Genomic DNA, 19,741 nt, shown 5'->3' with positions numbered 1-19,741 from the left:
TCCTTTTAATGTTTCTACGAAATAGGATTTTGTGAGCTTTCATTTTTTCATGCTCTACAGTTAATCTCGCTCAAGTATTAATGAGAATAAGACACGGTGAACCCGGTGGCATGTTTTTGCAGTTTTTTTATATTCTGGGTGAAAAGTTCAGTTTTCATTATTCATTCCAGAATCAGAAAAGACAATATTGGAAAAGTGGATGAATAAGGAAAAAGAGACTGCGTGGGGTGACTATTGAGTCCGGTGCTGAGTGATTTTTATCGGCTCCTCATTGCCACCCAGGTCTCTCACAAGAACACCCAGACAGGAATTCCAACACGGCTTATCAGAGCGCCCCATCTCTGTACAGGAGGGGCGAGTTTGAAGGGTTTGTGTGTGTGTGTGTGTGTGTGTGTGTGTTGGGGGGGGGGGTCATTGTGCAAGCATGGATTAGGTCGAGAGGAAGCGCGCTGTTGGGGTTAGTGGTTCCTTAGTGTTTACTAACAATCGCTGGATGTCAGAAAGGTCTCAAGAGAAGAAAAGATGTTTAGGAGGAGAGATTGGTTTATGGAGTCATGTCTTACAACTTATTACACAAAGAGATAAAGGATTAGCCTCCCTCCCTCTCTCCTGTACACAAACTCACCATCTCTATCGCTATTTTCTCTGGAACTGATCTGAGCGAGTGACCTAAAGCTTGATTAGGTCAGTGTACCACAGCAGCTCTGTGGTGCTTGTAGAGGGGTTTGACTCTAATGGTCGTTAATCCAACTAGCATGCTCTCAAAGCATGTGGCTCACTTTCTCTCTTCAGTGAATGGCTAGCTAGAGGTTAAAACCATTAGGTATTAAAGTTGCCATCATTAAATGTTACCTATGGTATCATCAGTTGATGCCTATGACAGATTTAGCATTTCAGACAATTGAGATATCAAGCATACATGGGCTTACATAGATGCAGGTTTCTGTTTTAAAATATATTGAAATGTTATACAGTGTTACAAATGTTAATAACATAAGTAGCCCTTTTCATTGATGTCCTGCAGGTTATGATTGTTTGTCCTTATTTATTTTGTTATTAGGTTTCCCCGTGAGCCTAGGGTGGGACTTTCCCTTATGAACTTTCAACTGAAGAATTATTGCAATTATTATTTTAGTGTTATTTTTATTTTTAGATATAGGGGAATGGGGATAGTTGTCACATGGAAATGTTGTCAAAAGGGCTATGTGTCAGTTTCTCTAGAAGTGTTGCTTTCAAGCTTAAAACTAAAATGTTGTTGCATTTATTATTATTTCTTTTCTTTTTAATTACGATCCCTAATGTGTGTGTGTGTTTAAAGACAAGATTATATATTTTTCATATTATAATTTACAGCACAGATAAGTCTGCTGTACTGTATAGCAAAGTCTTAAAAAATAAAAACTTTGCCATATGAATTTATTTTTCACTAATCCACGTTAGCTTGATCCCTGATAGACCAGCAGGCCAGGGTTAACGTGGTATATTATTCTGAGTCAGCAAACCTGCACCAAATCTCCAGCAAGCTTCATTTAGAAAGCAAATGCAGCATTCTCCCTGTGGGGGTTTGGGTAATGCCATCATAAAACTTGTTTTATTGCCTGGTTTAAAAGACCATATTTCATACAAACAGTAAATAGGACAACCTTTCATACTGAAATTGAAAATGCAAGTAATGTTAAGCGTACGCATTCATCTTGAACGACTGGACTTCAAAGACAACAGCTGAAGTAATGTAATAAAGAAAATATTCTGTCAATCTTTTTTCTCTTGCAGAGACAGGCGAAAGGTCAGGGCTATTTTGTATTGAGGTCCTACTGAAAGGCCTGCTGGTAGACTCACATTTTTTGGGACAATCTATATAACAAAATACAGCCATTTTTGCCATTCAAGGTTGTAAATATTTGAATCGTTTTAGCCTTATGAATTATTGCAATTATTTGTAAGTTGTTGTTTTATTTTATTTTTTGGATAAAAGGGAATGGAGTTTAATATTACATGATGACTATATGTCAGTAACTGTAAGTCAAAAGTACTATTACACAAATGTGTTTTATCTAGCAGCGTTTCTTTCACGTTCAAAACTGAAATCCATACATCATATTTTTCTGTTTTCTAAAATGAACTAGTGAACACAATAAAACTGCACTAGCATACATTCAGGCAAGTGAATTTTTCATAAATGTCAGTTCAGGGCAAGTTGTATGGTTCACATTTTATTGATTTGATTTTATTAATTAAATTCTTAATTTCAATTATTTATTTATTTGTTTATTTAGTTGTATTACATTACATTGCATTGGATTGCAATATCTTTTGTCCAAAGCAATTGATTTTATTTCATATGCTATTTTGTATATTACTTTATATGTATATATTTGGTGTTTCATTCATTTTTTTTCTGCCCTAATCGTATACATTTTGCTGAAAAACATGTAATAGGCTGTTTAATTGCAGAATTCATTGACAATTTATCTTTTATTTCTTAGAACTTGGTAGTCAAACTTGAGTTTGTGCCTAACAGAAATGTACCTCCAGAAATAAACTTAACCTGAGAAATATATTTACTAAATAAACAATGTAATAACCTGCCCCAAACCCCCAGCCTCTTTTCTTCCTACTTAAAGGAGAATTCATTTGTTGTGTTTCTGCCCAAGTGTATTTTAGCAAAAGCAAGTCACCGTGAAGCAATAAGCTGATTTCCGAGTGGTAATGGCTTTTGAAGTTATGTATCCTCGCTCATTCTTTTGCTTGCGGTGGGCCGTGACCCCATGCTAAGAAGGTGGATTGTGTATATGTTTGTGCCCGTGTGTGTCAGAGAATGTGTGTCTATGGGAGAGTGTTTGTGCACGGAGGAGAGAACAGAAACAGTACAAAGTTGACGGTCAGTGTTTCTGACTTGATAGCCGATTTGCCCTCTTGTTCACCTTTAATCCCTGATGTGACTGACTGGGGAAGGGGTCACAGAATGGTACTGCAGGCTTTAACACAGATGACTCAATGCACCATGGAAATCCCATGTAAAATTGTGTCACTCACTGGCAAACACAAGGCATTTCCTCCTTTGGCTGGTCAGAGTCAGGAAACAAGTATCAGAAAGGCATAGTAGAAACAGTAAAAATAAAGTTAGATAAAAGGAAAAAAAAGGCTGGTGTTAAATAGAATAGTTCAGTTAGAAAGGGAAATTGATATTATTTACTCACCCTCATGTTGTTCCAAAACTGCATAACTGGCTTTTTCCCATAGACTGAAAGTACTATTATCATAAAATACTTGTGCACTATATTTCAAGACTTCTGAAGCCATACAATAATGTGACTCTGTGTGACTGAAACTTTTTTGAAGCGTTCATAAAAGTTTGTAACATGAATAACAATGACAGTGTACTTCCACACGGTTAAATGTACAAAACCGACCTGAATGCTTCACCCATGAATCTGACGGATCACATTCTAGAGATAATGAAGAGATAGTTTATTTAGTTTTTCTGGATTATAAATTAACAATGGCTTAAATTCTGGTCTGTTTGTGACACAAAGCTGTAGTTTTGCTTCAGCTGGAATATCATACATACTACTTTTATGGAACTTGTAAAGTATGGTACTTGTTTGTCCTTTTGAAACGTTAAAACATTAATTGCAACTGTTCCTCCTTATCAAATCTATAAAATGCTAAATATACTATTCATTTATCTTAAAGTCATAATTCGTCAGGGATGTTGGGATGCTTTGTGGGTTTTAATTTGACATTTTTTGTATAGAAGTCGCAGAATGTTGAGTTTGACAGGAAAGAGAAAAACACAAAACAGATTATGACCTTTCAATATCAACTATTAGTGCATTTAGCATTGAAAATCAGAATCAGTAATGTTAATGATGAAACTGCAGACATCAGTAGTTTAAATTATGACAATATTAAATTGTTTACATTTAAGTGTCAAATGATTTATTATTCCTTCCTTTAGAGACGGTTTAGTTTACTTCTGTTAATTAATGCATTCTCTATCAAACATATACTGTACCAATATGTAGTAAAGGCTGCATTGTTCATTCATGAATCAATAGTAGTCCAGTTGTAGCTAAGTGTTGAAGTAAGCATTAATTCAGGCATTAGTACATGATAATTAATGTAAATTTTCTGTTTGAAGTAACATTAAGTTTTATTTTATGTATTTATATATTTTTATCCCTACTGATAGAAACTATTTCAGAAACTAAAGCCAATTAAATACCGGGCAAAAGCCTAATTATTTCAAGGATTCGTCCAGTCTGTATGATTAACACTTTTGGTTTGGTAGTCTTAGTTACACCAACTGTATCTGTGTGTGTGTGTGTGTGTGTGTGTGTGTGTGTGTGTGTGTGTGTGTGTTTGTCTCCTCTTATCGGTCAAAGTAATACAAATGCTGACATCCTGACGAAACCCAGTGCCTCCCCAAGGTGACAACTCTGCAAATCACTTTCCGATATAAGCTGTAATAATAACAAATAAATGTCCAGATTTAAGGTTATTTTCTCATAGTACAGATAGATTAGATAGATGTGGCCCAATACAGGATTTTATCTGTCCTGTGTGTATCCAGGACTAATAAATTTGTCAAATCTGGACCTGCGTCCAGCACTATTCTCTTGGACGTTGTAAATTACATGCTCAGTAACAAATTTCACAGAATTTAGCTATTTCCCAATCAACTGGACTATGTGTTTAAACAGCTGCTGTGACACTTCAACCGATCACTGTCAGCTGTCATGTTACGGGATAGTTAGAGCGCAACATTAAGTGTAATGCAGTCTCAAAAGGACAAGTACAGAAAGTTTTGTAGCCTCTATGATCATTTAGAGTTTGTGACACTATGTCAACACTTTCTCAAGGAGAAGCTCATATTTCCAAACAGAAATGTTTCTAGAAATGAGGAAAAATGCTTTTGACCATGTTAGGCCTGGGCCGAGTGAAACTTCTTGAGGTAATGGTTTAAAAAATGACAAAAATATAACTTGTTCGTACAGCAAAATAAAGCATCTTGAAAACAGTTTAGTTAACGATTAACCTGTGTTAAAGACCATCATAAAACTTTGCTACATTAAAATTTATTTCCTGTTATCATCTTGGAAACATTTACTCGCATTATCTGTCTTGGATCACAGCTCTAAAATTCAAGAACGCCATGTTCTTGACTAAAAGAGAAATTTTAAATGAACAAACATCGCTGGAGATGAATGATCAAGATAAGATGACAGAAAAAGCTCAAATTGGCACGTGGGAAGCATGGAGATGGTTAGGTGCAAAGAACAGCCTGGCTAAATAAAGCAGCTCCATTAGGGATCAGAGGCAGGAGTGCCCGCTCTTCAAGTCATTCCTAATGGGCCAACCAGGACTTTCATGTGATAAATGTTGTTTATATTAGGACTCAGGCCCCCTGCATTAGTGTCCTTCAAATGCCTCTTGGCCTAGTTGAAGCTGGGTGTTTTTAAATACTTGAAAGTCCTCCTATGCAGTGGCTGTAATGGCTGCGTTAGGGCAGGGGAGAACGGAAAGGAATGGTAATTGAGCAGGAGTTGCTGAAGTGGTGGAGTGGAAAGTATGTGGCTGTTGTGGTCACCCCAACCAATATGGATCTTACCTGAGTGGGGGCTGTTAAATGCATACACTGCCCCCTATAGGCCTGTGTGTGTGTGTGTGTGTGCATGTTTTTGTGACATTGCAGGACACCACTTTGTATAATGACATGGGTATGACACAGGTATTACAAGGAGAGGGTGACATATGAGGACGTAACCCATGTTCCCATTTTTCAAAACGCTTATAAACCATTCAGAATGAGTTTTTCTGAGAAAGTAAAAATACACAAAGTTTCCTGTGAGGGTTAGGGTTATGTGTAGGGTTGGTGTAGGGTGATAGAAAATACATTTTGTACAGTATAAAAACCATTATGCCTATGGGATGTCCCCACTTTTCACAAAAACAAACGTGTGTGTTTGTGTGTGTGTGTTTGTGTTCAAAGTAAGTGTGGACTCAAAATGTTGAAAACATGAGACTCGATTTTGACTTTTGTTTGTTTGACTCAGATTCTGTTTTATTTATTTATATACAACTGACAACTGTATTCTGAATATGGAGTTGATATTCATTAAGTACAAGCAAATCAATCAAGTCTGGTTAGATTTGTGAAATGGTATGATACATACAATATGCAAAATTGTAAATGCATCCTAAACACTGTTCTTTAAAACTTTCTATTAATCAAAGAATCCTGTCCCACAAAAATATTAAGCAGCACAACTATTTGGAACAGTGATAACAAAGCACCAAATCAGCATATTGGAATGATTTCTGAAGGATCATGTGACACCGAAGACACTGTAATGATTCAACTTTGGCATTACAGGAAAAAAAAAAAAGTATTTTATAAATACAATATATTAAAGTACAAACGTGTCATAAAATTACTGTTTTCGCCGACTTTGGAGGCTCTAATTCAAAACTTGACTATACCAGCCTTGCCTCAAGTCTTTTTTTTTTCATCATGTCATGACACTTTACATGAGACACAAATTGCTGGGAGTAGAGACTGGACTCATACTTGCAAAACAACGACTTGGACCCGTGTCTGGTGTTAAAGTTCAGCCTCACACTCCGTTTGGTTATGTGAGAGCACAGCTGTATGGCAGCGCTCCTTCAGAGGTCACCTGACACCGCAGTGAGCCGCAGAACAGTATGGATGTGTATACCGATACTATTATGAATCATATGAGACGCAGCTTTACGCATATTTGACAGCAGGGAAAGCGCTTTTGGAAGGAGTGTGTGCAGTCAGACGGGCTAACAAGGTCTCTTTTGGCTTGCGGTTTTGACTCAGGTGAGGTTCTGTTGTTGAACAAAAGGAGCTGCTCCGGATGTCACAGAAGCACAATTTCAATAAGCAACATGAAGCTGTTCCACTCGGCACAGCGCACAAATTATTACCTCCCAAACTTAATTCAAGTTATGTATTTTCCAACGGAGAGGCCGTGTTATGTGATAACATACTACTCAACACTGTTTCCAAAGAAACAAGCTAGCGGTTTCATTTTATAAAAAAAAATATGATTATCTTATAAACCCTGAGGGAGGTAGTTGCACACACAGCCAAATAGAAAAAAAGAAAAGAAGGGAAAAAAGTGTTGAAAAGACTGACGATGCAGCCCAGGCGAGGAATCGAAACAACACGTGTGGCGTGTAAAAAAGCCCATCACAGTCAATCAGGCAGCCAGGACTAGTCAGGCAGGAGGGAGGGAAACCCTATCCAACATGAATCTGTCTGCAGTATGAACACGAGGGGTGTCACATCAAGCATGATTTTTATTTAGGTTTTGATACCCCATGCAAAGGCCCCCTTCCAACCAGGTGGAGAGTGTTTATATGAGCCGTGTCAGACAAACAGGAGAGCTCTGATCCTGCTGGGTTATTAAAAAGCATGTTATTCTAATTACAACTGGAAATAATTAGCTTAGAAGAAACGTTGGGAATCAGGTCATTTGGAGACTCGTACCGTTTCCTGTACACCGCATGCGAGTGTCAGACTAATGCAACTGACAGATATGTTTTAGAGGAAGTGGGATTGCAAAAATCCCTGTGGATATTTGATCTTATTTGTGTGTGCGTGCTTGTGAATATGTATATGAATGAGAAAGAGAGCCAAAAAGTGGAAGTAGGAACAAAGAGAGAGCTAGACATAAAATTATTTAAAAAAAAACCTTGCTTAAAGGGTACATAACATACACAGTTTTAAATAATCTCATGTTAATCTTGAGTACATATAGAGTAGTACTGCATCCTTCATATATCCAAAAAGTCTTTAATTTTATCATATTTATAAAAGAAAAATAGAGCTTTCTGATTCTCAATGGAAAAAGTCGAGCTCCTGGAGGCGTGCGGTGGGCTGAGCTATAATACTGATGTTTCATGTTGTTTATATTCATTTATGTGCTTCCGATGAAGCGCACTGATATGCACAGTTTTGCTCTCCTCTGGTCAACGTGTGCACAGGTGTGCTTTCCCATAAAAAATGCTCATATAAGGAGTTCCGCTCTCGTCTAGGTCATTATAGATCCACGATCTAAAAAAACACCCGAAACTTGTAGCAACCCGGAAGTAAGATTTTCACCACAGAAATTCATTCTTCTAAATTATTTTTCAAAAGTTTGTCCATGTTTAGCATGAGAATGCATCTCTTTAACTCTGTGAACAACTCTGAATACATGAAACACAATTGTACCCCCCCCCCCCTTAAAGAGACAGTTCATCTCAAGATGAAAATTTTGTCACCCTTTAATCACCCTTATGTCATTTTTAATTTAAATGGCTAATTTGTTCCTGACTGATTCTCTCAGTGGTCTGTTCACAAGAGTTTACAGTATAGTGGAGTGAATAATGACTTAAACCATTTGTCACATAAAGCTATAATATAGATTCAGAATTCTTGGAATATGCTGCATGACTCACGTGGACACTTGTATGGTGATTTTTGAATCCTTTTTTCAAGTTTAAAAGCCCCATTCTTCATTCACTTTCATTATACAACTCATCTTGTGTTGAGAAAGGAAGTCATATGGGATTTGAACAGTAAATGACAACTTTTCAATTTTAGGTGAACTATTCCTTTAATTAAGAGCCGTGAACATGATAAACAGACATAAATTGCTTGGTTTGGCTAATATCTTTCCCATATGTGCTGGCAGGGACACAACGTGTTATAATTTAGACTAAGCTACGGCATAAACATATAGATGTGGTACTAATACAGCAGGGCCATTATAAACAGCCATTCCTTACGCAACAATAATATTTTGCAATAATAAAAATGGACACAAGTGCAAGTAAATCTGTTGAACATATAAAGCACATTCCAAATGACTGTAAGAAAATCTGTCAAAAAGGCCAGTAACTTTAGGGCACGCTGAAAATTCGCCCAAGTTCATTCGCTGTGAAATAACGGTGCACACGCTGGTCAATTAATAGCCCGTTTGGCTCCATATAACCCTTAGGAGAGCAATGAAGGTGTGTCTTTAAATCTATGTACGTGTTGATATTATTTCATATCAGAACCCTTCCTCTCTGGGCCGTGCAGAAATCCACCAAGCCAAATGTTAATGAGTTCCACCTGCATTGCTATACGAACATTTGGTGCACATTGGCCCTTGTCTAAATGAACGAAGTGTTGCATATGACTTGTGTAATGTTACATGAACTACAGAGCGTCTTCTGGAATGCCAGCAAGTGTTCACCCAAGAGTCTCCTCTGCATGTGATGGGGATTTCTCGCCATAAGCAGATCTGATGATTAATTCAACAAACTGTATACATGCAGTTACATATATCTGAATTGGATTAAGAACTTGTTCAGTAAGGGATTTTGTGCAAGTTGAGTAAAGAACCGATTAGCCCTTCTCAGCCTCTCCTTTTTTAGATGAACTCCTGACTGCCAGCTAGACATCTAGATCCCTGAAAAAAATCAGTCAGCGGTGTCACCAGCGTTGATTTGGCAGTCTTTCCCATGATGCTTTCACTCAGCTTTGTATGAGCTGGTGCTGAAAGACAGACTGTTTATTGCCCTCGTTGAAGGGAGGTTAAGTTACAGCTAAGGCCGTTTCATTAGCATTAAATCACAGTGCAAACCATTCACCCCCAGTGGGACAGTGCTGCTCCCTTAGCCCCCAAGCTGGTATTCCATTGGTCGGTAGGGGGGGTGGGCTGTTCAGATTGAGTGAATGCTTGAGATCCTTGGCTGTGGTCCTTCAGGGTCTTTTTTTTTTTTTTTTTGCATTCAGCAAGACTTAGGCTCTTAATTGTGTGACTAAACCAATTGTTTTCTTAATTGACGCCACTTAACCTCTTCAACAGGCTCCCCTCAGGTGTGCCACAGGTGACTACCCTGAGTCCCATGCAGAACCTGATGCATAGCAACGCTGTGGATTATGCTGTGAGATAATGCCATTCCTTGAGAATGTACAATAATGAGCTTGGTTCATCCAATCAGACTGGTTGGTTTTTTGAGTGATGAGTTCTATATTTGTTAAAAGGATTAACACATTAAACATAGTAAAGTAGGGTTTAACCAAAAGCGAAAAGTGTCACTATCTTATCATTCCAAAAATGTTTGACTTGTGTAGTTCAAAATAACATATCTGTGTATTTTTCAGCTTTCTTGGTCATACAATGGAAGTCAATGGGGACCAGTGTTGTTCTGGAAAACATCTGCTTTTATGTTCTAAGGAAGAAGAAGACAAGTCATACGGGTTTGGAATAACATAAGAGAGAATAGAAATTTTCATGTTGGCTTTCCCTTTAACACTTAAGAAGTACATAAAAATAAGTAAGTAACATCCAGCTAAAGTTTTTGTGGTCTTATTTTTTACCTAGAAATGATATAGGGCCTCATCTTACTGGCTGTTGCCATAATAGGCCATAACATGAATTGGCTGCTCGTAAATATGAATATTTGCATATGAACCCGCACACAGGGAAATGACCCTGTGAAATAGCAGAGGTAAAATTCCCTCTTCAGGATTTATGACTGCTCAGGGTATAGCCAATACTTTTATTGTGGTCTTGTGCCAGATATGGTCAATTGTACACGAATGCCAGGAGCAATGGAGACTATGGGGTTGTGAGGGGGAAATGTGGATGTGTAATTTCCATTTCTTTTTTTTTTAACCCTCTGAAGTCGTATTTTATAGTTGACAAATCTTCACTCAGTTTCTGTTAGTTTCCATCATTTAATGTCACAAAGAGTGCGGCCGAGTGGCTTTGAAGAGCTTGTTCCCTTTAAATCCTCGAGCACCTGTGAAACCGCTTCTTTCGCAGAGTGGCATTTCAACATTAATTCCTCATTTTGATGAATTCACAGGCCCTGAGTGTGCTACAGGGTGGAGGAGCTCCAGTAAGAACGTTCCAGAAAGAAACACCCTCCGATGGAACAGAAAAAAGCTAGCTAGCTCTGGCCAAGGTTTGTTTTCACCTGAAGCAGCCATTTGTCTTGGCGTTTGCCCAGCTCTAAACCACTGTGTATGTTTCTATGGTCTCAATGGACCTGAGTGTGCACCACAACCACTTAATGTGGTAGAGGAACCGAAGATCTCCGTAATAATCTTGAAATTGTGAAACCACACCGTTTCCTCTCACCGAAGCTAACATGAAAAAAGCACATTTCCCTTAAACGCTAGCCATCCAATACTGTCAGGAGAATGCCAGCTCATCATCCAAACTTGCAGCTAATCACACAGGGGCATAAAGAGGTACTTGACCTCATTGAGTTTGCAAGGCTGCAAGAGACTCTGAAAAGTACAGAGCTTTAGATGAGAACATCTCAGGTTTGGGCCACTTAGCACTTAAATATAGCGGTGACTGTCGCAAGGATGAAGCCCTGAGGGCTGGACCTGATCTCCAGGTGGATCTGATAAAATCGAGTGTGAGTTTGAGAGCTAATCCTTCGCCTTGTCGCTCACCTGCATAGCAACGAGGCTGAAGAGGCTGACGCATTCCTCGCGCCTCGTTTAAGAGAACAGGATGGAGCAGGATTAAAGGCTACTTTTGAGACAAGCCATCACACAACCACAGAACATATAAAACACTGTCCAAAAAATATGACGCGTGGTCCTCGGGAGCTTCTCCGGGCTAGAAAGCTCTCCCGAGAACTTCCTGGAACATTACTTGGGATTAGACTTATGTCGCTGACCTAAAGAAGAATCTGATAATTTATGGGAGGGATTTGACTCTGAGGCCACGGTTGCACAACAAGGCAGTCACTTAAGGAACCTTCTGTGTTGATACACTCTGATGAACTGTAAGTGGAAGCAAGGTCCAAATGTTATCACAACCATATGGAGTATAGGTTATGAATATTACGATTTAGTGTCAATGTGACCTTGAGAAACCTTATACTGGGTTCACTGCTGTAGTGGATAATTATACATTCAGTCCAACTTTCGACAAGTCTGAGGAGCTTTTAGTTATTGCACAAGAATAAAATTCAACATTTCCTGTAGTAGTTCCTGATGAGCCATAGCTGTCTGTGTGTGTGTATATGTACGTGTGCAACAAAATATACAGTGGGCAATTCAGTTCTCTCAAAAGACTCGTTGAAGACATAACAAACACTAAATTGTCTGTACTAAAACAAAACATTTAAAGCACGTGGCGATATGGACTTTGCTATGCCTCTTAAGCCCTACTGTATATGGTTGTTGAACCATGAGTTATTATTAAAAGAAACATTTCTGTTTTAGAAATTTGTCAAATTAAAATGGCCTTAGATTTTTTTTTTTTTTTTACTAGTATTGTTACTGCATAACCAGTTTAAAAAAATTAGCATTTTAAATTCTTTCAGTTTTATTAATCTCAATTATGTTAGACAGCTAAACTTAAAAAAAAAAAAAAAAAGGGTTGTTTGTGTTCCCGATAACCATGGAGACAAAAGATTGTGCTTATAGATAATCAATGTAAATGTCACTTGTTAATAGTATTTTTTTTTTTTATAATTTAACCCAGTCCAACTCTGGTTTGGTCAAATTATGCAAAAAGTATAAAAACATGATTAAATTGTGTATTTCAGATAAATTCTATGAAATTAGCTTTACAAAGCAAACTGCCATTTTTTTTTAAATGACATGACACATTTACATGACACAAAGCAAATAAAATACATAATTTGAGATGTAAAATAAATTACACAGGTGGAATGATCATTCATGTCTCAAAAACAAATTTACAAAATGACAGAATTCTCCTGTAACCATTGTTAGCATTGTTAGCAGACAAATTCAACTAATGAACATGTGAAAAGTGTTTTAAGTTAGTTTCTTTAAGCCCACAGGCCCGAAAGTGCCCATAGTTGAAGAAACGCCTATATAAATTTTCACAAATGCGTTTTTCCCTTTGATTGCAGAAGGTTTTCTTAAGAGCGTCTGCAGCTCAGAACATGTATGCGGTTTCAGCAGTGCACATACAGCATATGTGAGACGAGCAGGGTGGAGCTGGACCCCGGGCCGCTGATCGTGACTGGTTGGTGGGGAGAGAGGCCCCGGCAAAGTGGGTCCCTGGCCTGTAGCGAGGTCCTGGGGAGTCATTTCAAATATTGTCCATGACATAGCACCGGTCTGATGTGTGTGTGCTCCCCTTTTCTTCTCACCCCGCCTGTCTCACCTCTGCTGCACTGGAAGTGGCGGAGTTTTGACAGCTGTGTTTGGATCACTCCGATGGTGGTCTGGGGGAAAAGGGCGTGTGCTTTACTTGTGTGCAAGCTTGATATCAGGTGTATGCGAATTTCTTTACGTTAAACCAATGATATATAGGCAGGGTGGAGATGTGGAACATATGCGTGATCATTTGCTGACATATGGCCTTGAAGTTACAGTACTGCACGTTGCCCTCATCAGCAAGGATGAAGCTTTGGGAATAAACCTGGAATGTGGGCTAAGTGGGGGCTGGCGGGCGGCTCAGCCTTTCTGGGTTGCGGGGAGCACGGCCTGGCCGGCCACATGAGTCTCAGCTGATCCCAGTGTTAACCACAACTCTGGTGGTATCAAGGGGAGATAGCAGCAATGCCACAAAATACAATTTTGGGTTCCCCAAATAACTTTTTGGAGAACACTTATTATAGTTTTCTGAGTCTGAAGAACATTTCCCACTTGCAATTGAAAGTTTCCATGAATGTAGATACTAATAAAGAACCTTTTTTTCCAAGAGTGCATATAGTGCATCTTTGGATTTCCGTATTGGAGGTATAAATCCAGAAGTATTTAATCTTAAAGTAAAATTTGTGTAAAATACATAACTGCGCTTTAATTGACATCAACCAGATGTTGGTTAAAGTGCAGAAAGAAGCAGTGGGCCAATAAACTTGCTTATATCCAGGTCAACAGAGCTGAAATGAGTTGAGTTGGATTTCTGCAAGCTCCAGAGCTGCTTTTTCTATGCGCTGCACATGATGCATCATTGGTATAATTGCTTTATTGTTTTTCTTGGCAAGGGACATGCTCTTTCACAGCTGTGAAGTTGAATAGACTAATTAAGTTGGAAGAGTTCAACGAGGAGCAAGGTGAATCACTCTTACTGCACGCCTGGCACCTGCGTACCAAACAAGCCGTGTTCCTGCAGCGTTACCGTAACAATATTGCATGTTTTTTCCCCATTGCATGACACAGATGACCTCACACAAAGCTGTAAAACCTTCACACCTTCGTAAGTACTTTATTGCAGGCACCTTGACTCTAGTTTACCGACCAAACACTGCTGCTTATCAGCAAGGCTGCCACAGGAAAGACGACCAGGAAACAATTGTGCCTTTCAGGAATGCTCTGACATACCTTCTTCTTTGGTAGTATACGTGTCGGCTAGCTAATAATTACTCCAACCTTAGCATCATTACAGAATATTAGCTTCATTAGAAATATGTGAGCTTTTCCATCATCTGGCCAACCTTATAAAAAAGGTGTGTCCATTAGTGTTGTGTTGTTGGTTTTAGATGTGTCCTCTGGGAAGGAAAGTGAATCAACGCTAAAGCTACTTTGTTTCTTTTTTCCTGCTGTTTTTCAGGATGGTCATAACCTTAGGTGGTTACACTCTCGTGGTAGATTCAGGAAGCAGTTCCCTTTTTTCCCCCATTTTGCCCAAGAATCTCATAAAAACACAGGACATCCTGTGGACTTTTAATGACTCTGTGCACATTGTAATGAAATGAGTCAAATAAACACTCCCGGTCATGTCAACCAATAAACAAGCATGACCTGGGGAATGGGTGTTTTTATATATCTTTATCGTTCATCCCATTGTACCGAAGGTTATTAAATGGCCCACCTGGGGATATTTTCCAAGCATGATAAATACTTGGTTTGGGTTTGAATCATCTTACTGGTTCACTTTATCATCGGTGCCAACTGCTTTAGTTCGCGGATCTGCGGCTGTGCTTTTGTTGTCAGTGGGGTTTGGCCTGGGTAACACTTGATCCAGGAAGACTGGTGTTGCCCCGCCACCAGGTGGCTAATCTGTATTATTGCTCTTTTGCATGAGTTACTGTTACATATTTTACTGTGGAATTTTGAACACAACAGATGGTGCAAAGACATCTGAAATGACCACAACTTATAAAATCTCTGAAGAAAAACATTTGACCACATCACAAGAATTTTACTTGTTTTTTGATTCCCACGGATTTTTTTATTTTATTTTATTTTTTATCACCAAACAAAAGCAGTGTAAAAAATAAGGCAGTGGCTTTCATTTTTCCTTTCATGGTTATGTTTCTTAGTATAGTGCTCATGTTTTGCCCGCTGGAATATTTATAGTGCAGTTCAACTGAATTTTGCCGGACAATCCAGTGGCATTAAGAGCTGCTGCTGTGCCAAGATTAGAAACTGACAGGACAGATAAATGTGTTTTGATCATGTATTTCTATTTCCTCAAATCTTTTTCACAGATAGAATGAATGGGATCACAGAATGGGAATACAGCATATATGAAGTTTTTTATTTCTAACTTCAGCCTTGAACATGCATTAATATTGCATGCAATGAAATAACTTCACGTGGTAGCAGATTTTGATAAATATTTATGTTGATAATGGCTTTGATAAGAGCATCATAGTGATAACTAAGATGACTAATAAATAGTCCTTTCATGCTCTGAACACATGCTCAAAATCCAACAATAAATTTCCAACAGACCAAAAGTACATTGACTTTTCCTACTCATTTGAGAGCATTTTGAGAATTTGTTTTTCATTTTTTATTTATTTATTTTCATTTACTGTAAATAGATCACAGTGTATGTTTTTTTTTTATTAATCTTTTTTTTTCAGATTAATTTCATTTTTTTTTTTTTTCTTTAATTTTGTATATCTGTTTTGGCATTTTGTTATACTAATGTGTTTTATTAGTGATCATTACAACATATGAGTCAGTGTGACTTCACCCACATACAGATTGGTTTGCATCATATATTTTCATTAAAGGTGAGGGTGAGGTGAAGTGACATTCAGCCAAGTATGGTGACCCATACTCAGAATTTGTGCTCTGCATTTAACCCATCCGAAATGCACACACACAGAGCAGTGAACACACACACACACTGTGAGCACACACCCGGAGCAGTGGGCAGCCATTTATGCTGCAGCGCCCGGGGAGCAGTTGGGGGTTCGATGCCTTGCTCAAGGGCACCTAAGTCGTGGTATTGAAGGTGGAGAGAGAGCTGTTCATGCACTCCCCCCACCCACAATTCCGTCCGGCCCGAGACTAGAACCCACAACCCTTCGATTGGGAGTCCAACCCTCTAACCATTAGGCCACGACTTCCCAAAAAGAGATATAGTTAAGTTATATGAAAGATGCTTTTTATTTCAGTATAAATAATAGAAAGCAGAGCAAAATAATAATAATAATAAAAAATCACATAATAAAAATACATTGTATTTATTACTGACCCCAGAAACCTCAAACTACAAAGTTAAATTAATGATTTTTCAATGGGTGTTTTATTCTGTAAGTGCATATGCCCATTAAAGAGTTCATAAAGAATGCATACAATATGAAGAAAACTATTGCATTTAAAATTGCAAGTGCATCTTTGTAAACCCATGTGGATGTGAACATAACTGTCTGAAAGCCATGTGTCCTCGTTCATCTCTGAGTCATGTAGTTAATTAAGTTCTCTCTGTTATGAGTGGTTTGCATGACACCTGGTTCCATGCCAGCTTTTGGGCTGGCCAGTTGCTGCGATACACAGGTCATGCACTCTCTCTCCCTCCTGCAGCGGGGCTCTTCAAGACATGATTAACGGCTGTTCTTTTTCCCACTCTCTCATTCTTGTTCTCTTTCTCTCTTTTCCTGTTGGGATTCTTCCTGTTTAACCTAGCATTAAGTTTGTGGGGCGTGCAACAGCACATGTGTGTTCCGAGTTCCCACAAGTAAACCGCTGGGGTTGATGAGAGAGGCGGCCGTCTCGGGATGGCTGGGGTGTCGTTGGTGGGGTCCCGATCGGGGCTGTAAATTCAAGTGGGGAGGGTGAGATCCTGTAAGATGAAACCATTCTCCCTCCGTGTATCAGCGATACAACTCGGGCCGAGACAAGAGAGAAGAAGCAGGCAGTAAATCCATTGGAGTTCACTGATAGCAGTGTTTGCACAGCCACCACCGCCTCCTTTGATCAAATCGCCGGGGGAGTGGGGGTCGTGTGTCGCTGCCAAAGGTCAGCTATATATTACGCTCCTAAAAGTGATTACTGAAATTCTTAACTGAAACCATTCTGCTGCCAGGGTGTGCCAGAAGCCCCTGCAGCAGTGTCTGGCCCGCTCGGGGGCCTCTCTGCAGCCCCATCCACCAGAGAAATGATCTCTGCTTGTGTTTCCGATCATAAGAGGAGGGCCCGAGAGATCACCACATGGAAAAGCGCTATCCAGTTGCAGCGGCGGTGGGTAAAAACCAACAGTCGGGGCTTTAGAGTCAGGAAATATAAATGTGTAGTGCACTTCAAAGGGGGGAATGGCAAATTAAGCCAAGACAATAAGTGGCCTTGCATTCAAAACAGTATAAACAATGTCTGCTTTGTACTGACTGCCTACTTTCTCTCTTTCACTGCATTGGACACAGCAAGAAACCAGATGATCCCTGCTACGCTGTAGGTATTGCTCATTGAAATGTTGTTGATGTGAGCCGATGACAGCTCAATTAGATTGTTTAGGTGTTCCCTGTCACCTGTTTAAGTCAAGTCACCTCTATTTGTAGCACTGCTTATTTCAAAAGCAGCTTCACAGTAATAAACAGAAGAATCAATATGAGGCTCAATCAAATTCTGCTGTAAAGCAGCTCTTAAAAGACAATAGTGTCATTATTAAACTTGTCAGTTCAGTGCATTTGATTAAAGTAATAGTTTACCCCAAAATTAAAATTTGCTGAAAATGTACTCACTCTCAGGCCATCGAAGATATAGGTGTCTTTGTCTCTTCATTGGAACAGATTTAGAGATATTTAGCATTGCATCACTTGCTCACCGATGTATCCTCGACTGTGAATGGGTGCAGTTAAAATGAGAGTTCAGCTAAGAAAAACATTCAGAAATCCAAGCATGTATAGTCTATCAGTTAATTCTGAACGTAAATGCTCGTTTTCTATCCATGATATTGCTTTCCTCAGGAAAGTATAGCTGTCTTGCCTGAAACAGGAGAGAAATATGCACAGATCAAGAACCATGTTTTTTTTTTTTTTTTTTACATTTTTTAATGTACTTTTTTGTTCCCCAGAAGAAAGATTCAATAGTTTTTGTCCATGCAATGAAAGTGAATGTGGTCTAAATCAGACCAGAGACATTTGTTCCACAGAAAAAAAAAACAACTATAACATGGTTTGGAATGACACGTGGGTGAGTGAATGATGAAAGAAGTTTAATTTCAAAGTAATCATATAGCCTGCGTGACACCTGCACTGTTAGCAATGAGAAGATCCACAATCTGCACCTCAGATCAGTGTTAAAGTCATTGAGATACTGTTATAGTTTTTATTCATAATTTGAAGTAGTTTTATAATTGGTTCTTCTCAATTATACTCCGTTTTAGTAATTTTATGGGGTTTTGTTTTTTATTTTTTTTATTTAACTAGATTCAATTTTTTATGGTTTTAGTTATTTAGTACATAAAAAAATAAAATGTTGCTGTAGTAGTTACCCCAGTAAGATTCAACTTCATATATGTTTCAATTACAGTGAATTCTGATTGTAACACTTATAAACAAGAGAAATGTGAAGTCATGGTCAATGAAACTTTATACATGTTCACTGATCATTACCTAAGATTGTCTTGTGTTAACTTTGGCAGACCTTGCCTTGGCTCTTAAATTAAAAGGGATGATGTATTTCCTCTTATTTGTAATTTGCAATGGGCTACTTAGAGAAGAAATGAGGGAGAGGGAGAGAGAGAGGGAGGGACAGAGAGAGAAAGAATGATGCCTGCTTGACCGGCAGGCACATGCCAGTAATAACAGAGTTGCCCTTGCTCTAGAGTCTCATTAGCTTGTGGAAAACAGTTCCCTGGAGGCACAACAGGGTGTAAATACGTTTAAACCTCCTCAGTCCTGAGGCAGAAGTGAACAGCCAATTTTCCCCTACTCATTCTCCAGACGCACACCCATGCAGATGTAGACTTGAACTGTAAGCTCCATAAGAGCTGAAGCCTTGGGTTTTAAGTCTCATAAATTTAGGCAAAAGAATTCAGACGATTTTAGCGTACACCATGGGAAAGCTGAAAAAGCTGAACCCTAGAAATCTGATATACATTTAATGTCTATTCTTGATTTAAAGACAAAACTAAAAATTATTACAAATCAGCTCTAGGTTTGAAATTATCTTTTGTGGTTTGTGTTCCGCGAAATTTCAAAATCAGGTTTAAACAATTTGTCATTTTAAGTCTCTGACAAAAAAGGGGTTGTTTTTCGTCTGAAACATTATGAGATTTCCAGACTCTGTTCTGCTCAACAAATTTTTAAGAGGTATCAGTTTTCATTAAGCCAATATAACATACATTTATTTTTTAATAGAGGAGTAGAATGCACACAGTTTGAATGTCAAAATGATATTTAAACATACTTTGAATCAGAATACAATATTGGAATACTTACATATAAATTATTAAAATAAATCATGATAAGCAGTTTGGCTTTAATAAACCAATACAATTGGAAGGAATTGATTATACATTAATTAGACAATTTAATGTTTTTGTTTGTTTTA

The sequence above is a fragment of the Carassius gibelio genome, chromosome B16 (assembly GCF_023724105.1).
Source record: "Carassius gibelio isolate Cgi1373 ecotype wild population from Czech Republic chromosome B16, carGib1.2-hapl.c, whole genome shotgun sequence".
In the NCBI taxonomy this organism is placed as follows: domain Eukaryota; kingdom Metazoa; phylum Chordata; class Actinopteri; order Cypriniformes; family Cyprinidae; genus Carassius; species Carassius gibelio.
Note: the sequence above shows the minus strand (reverse complement) of the source record.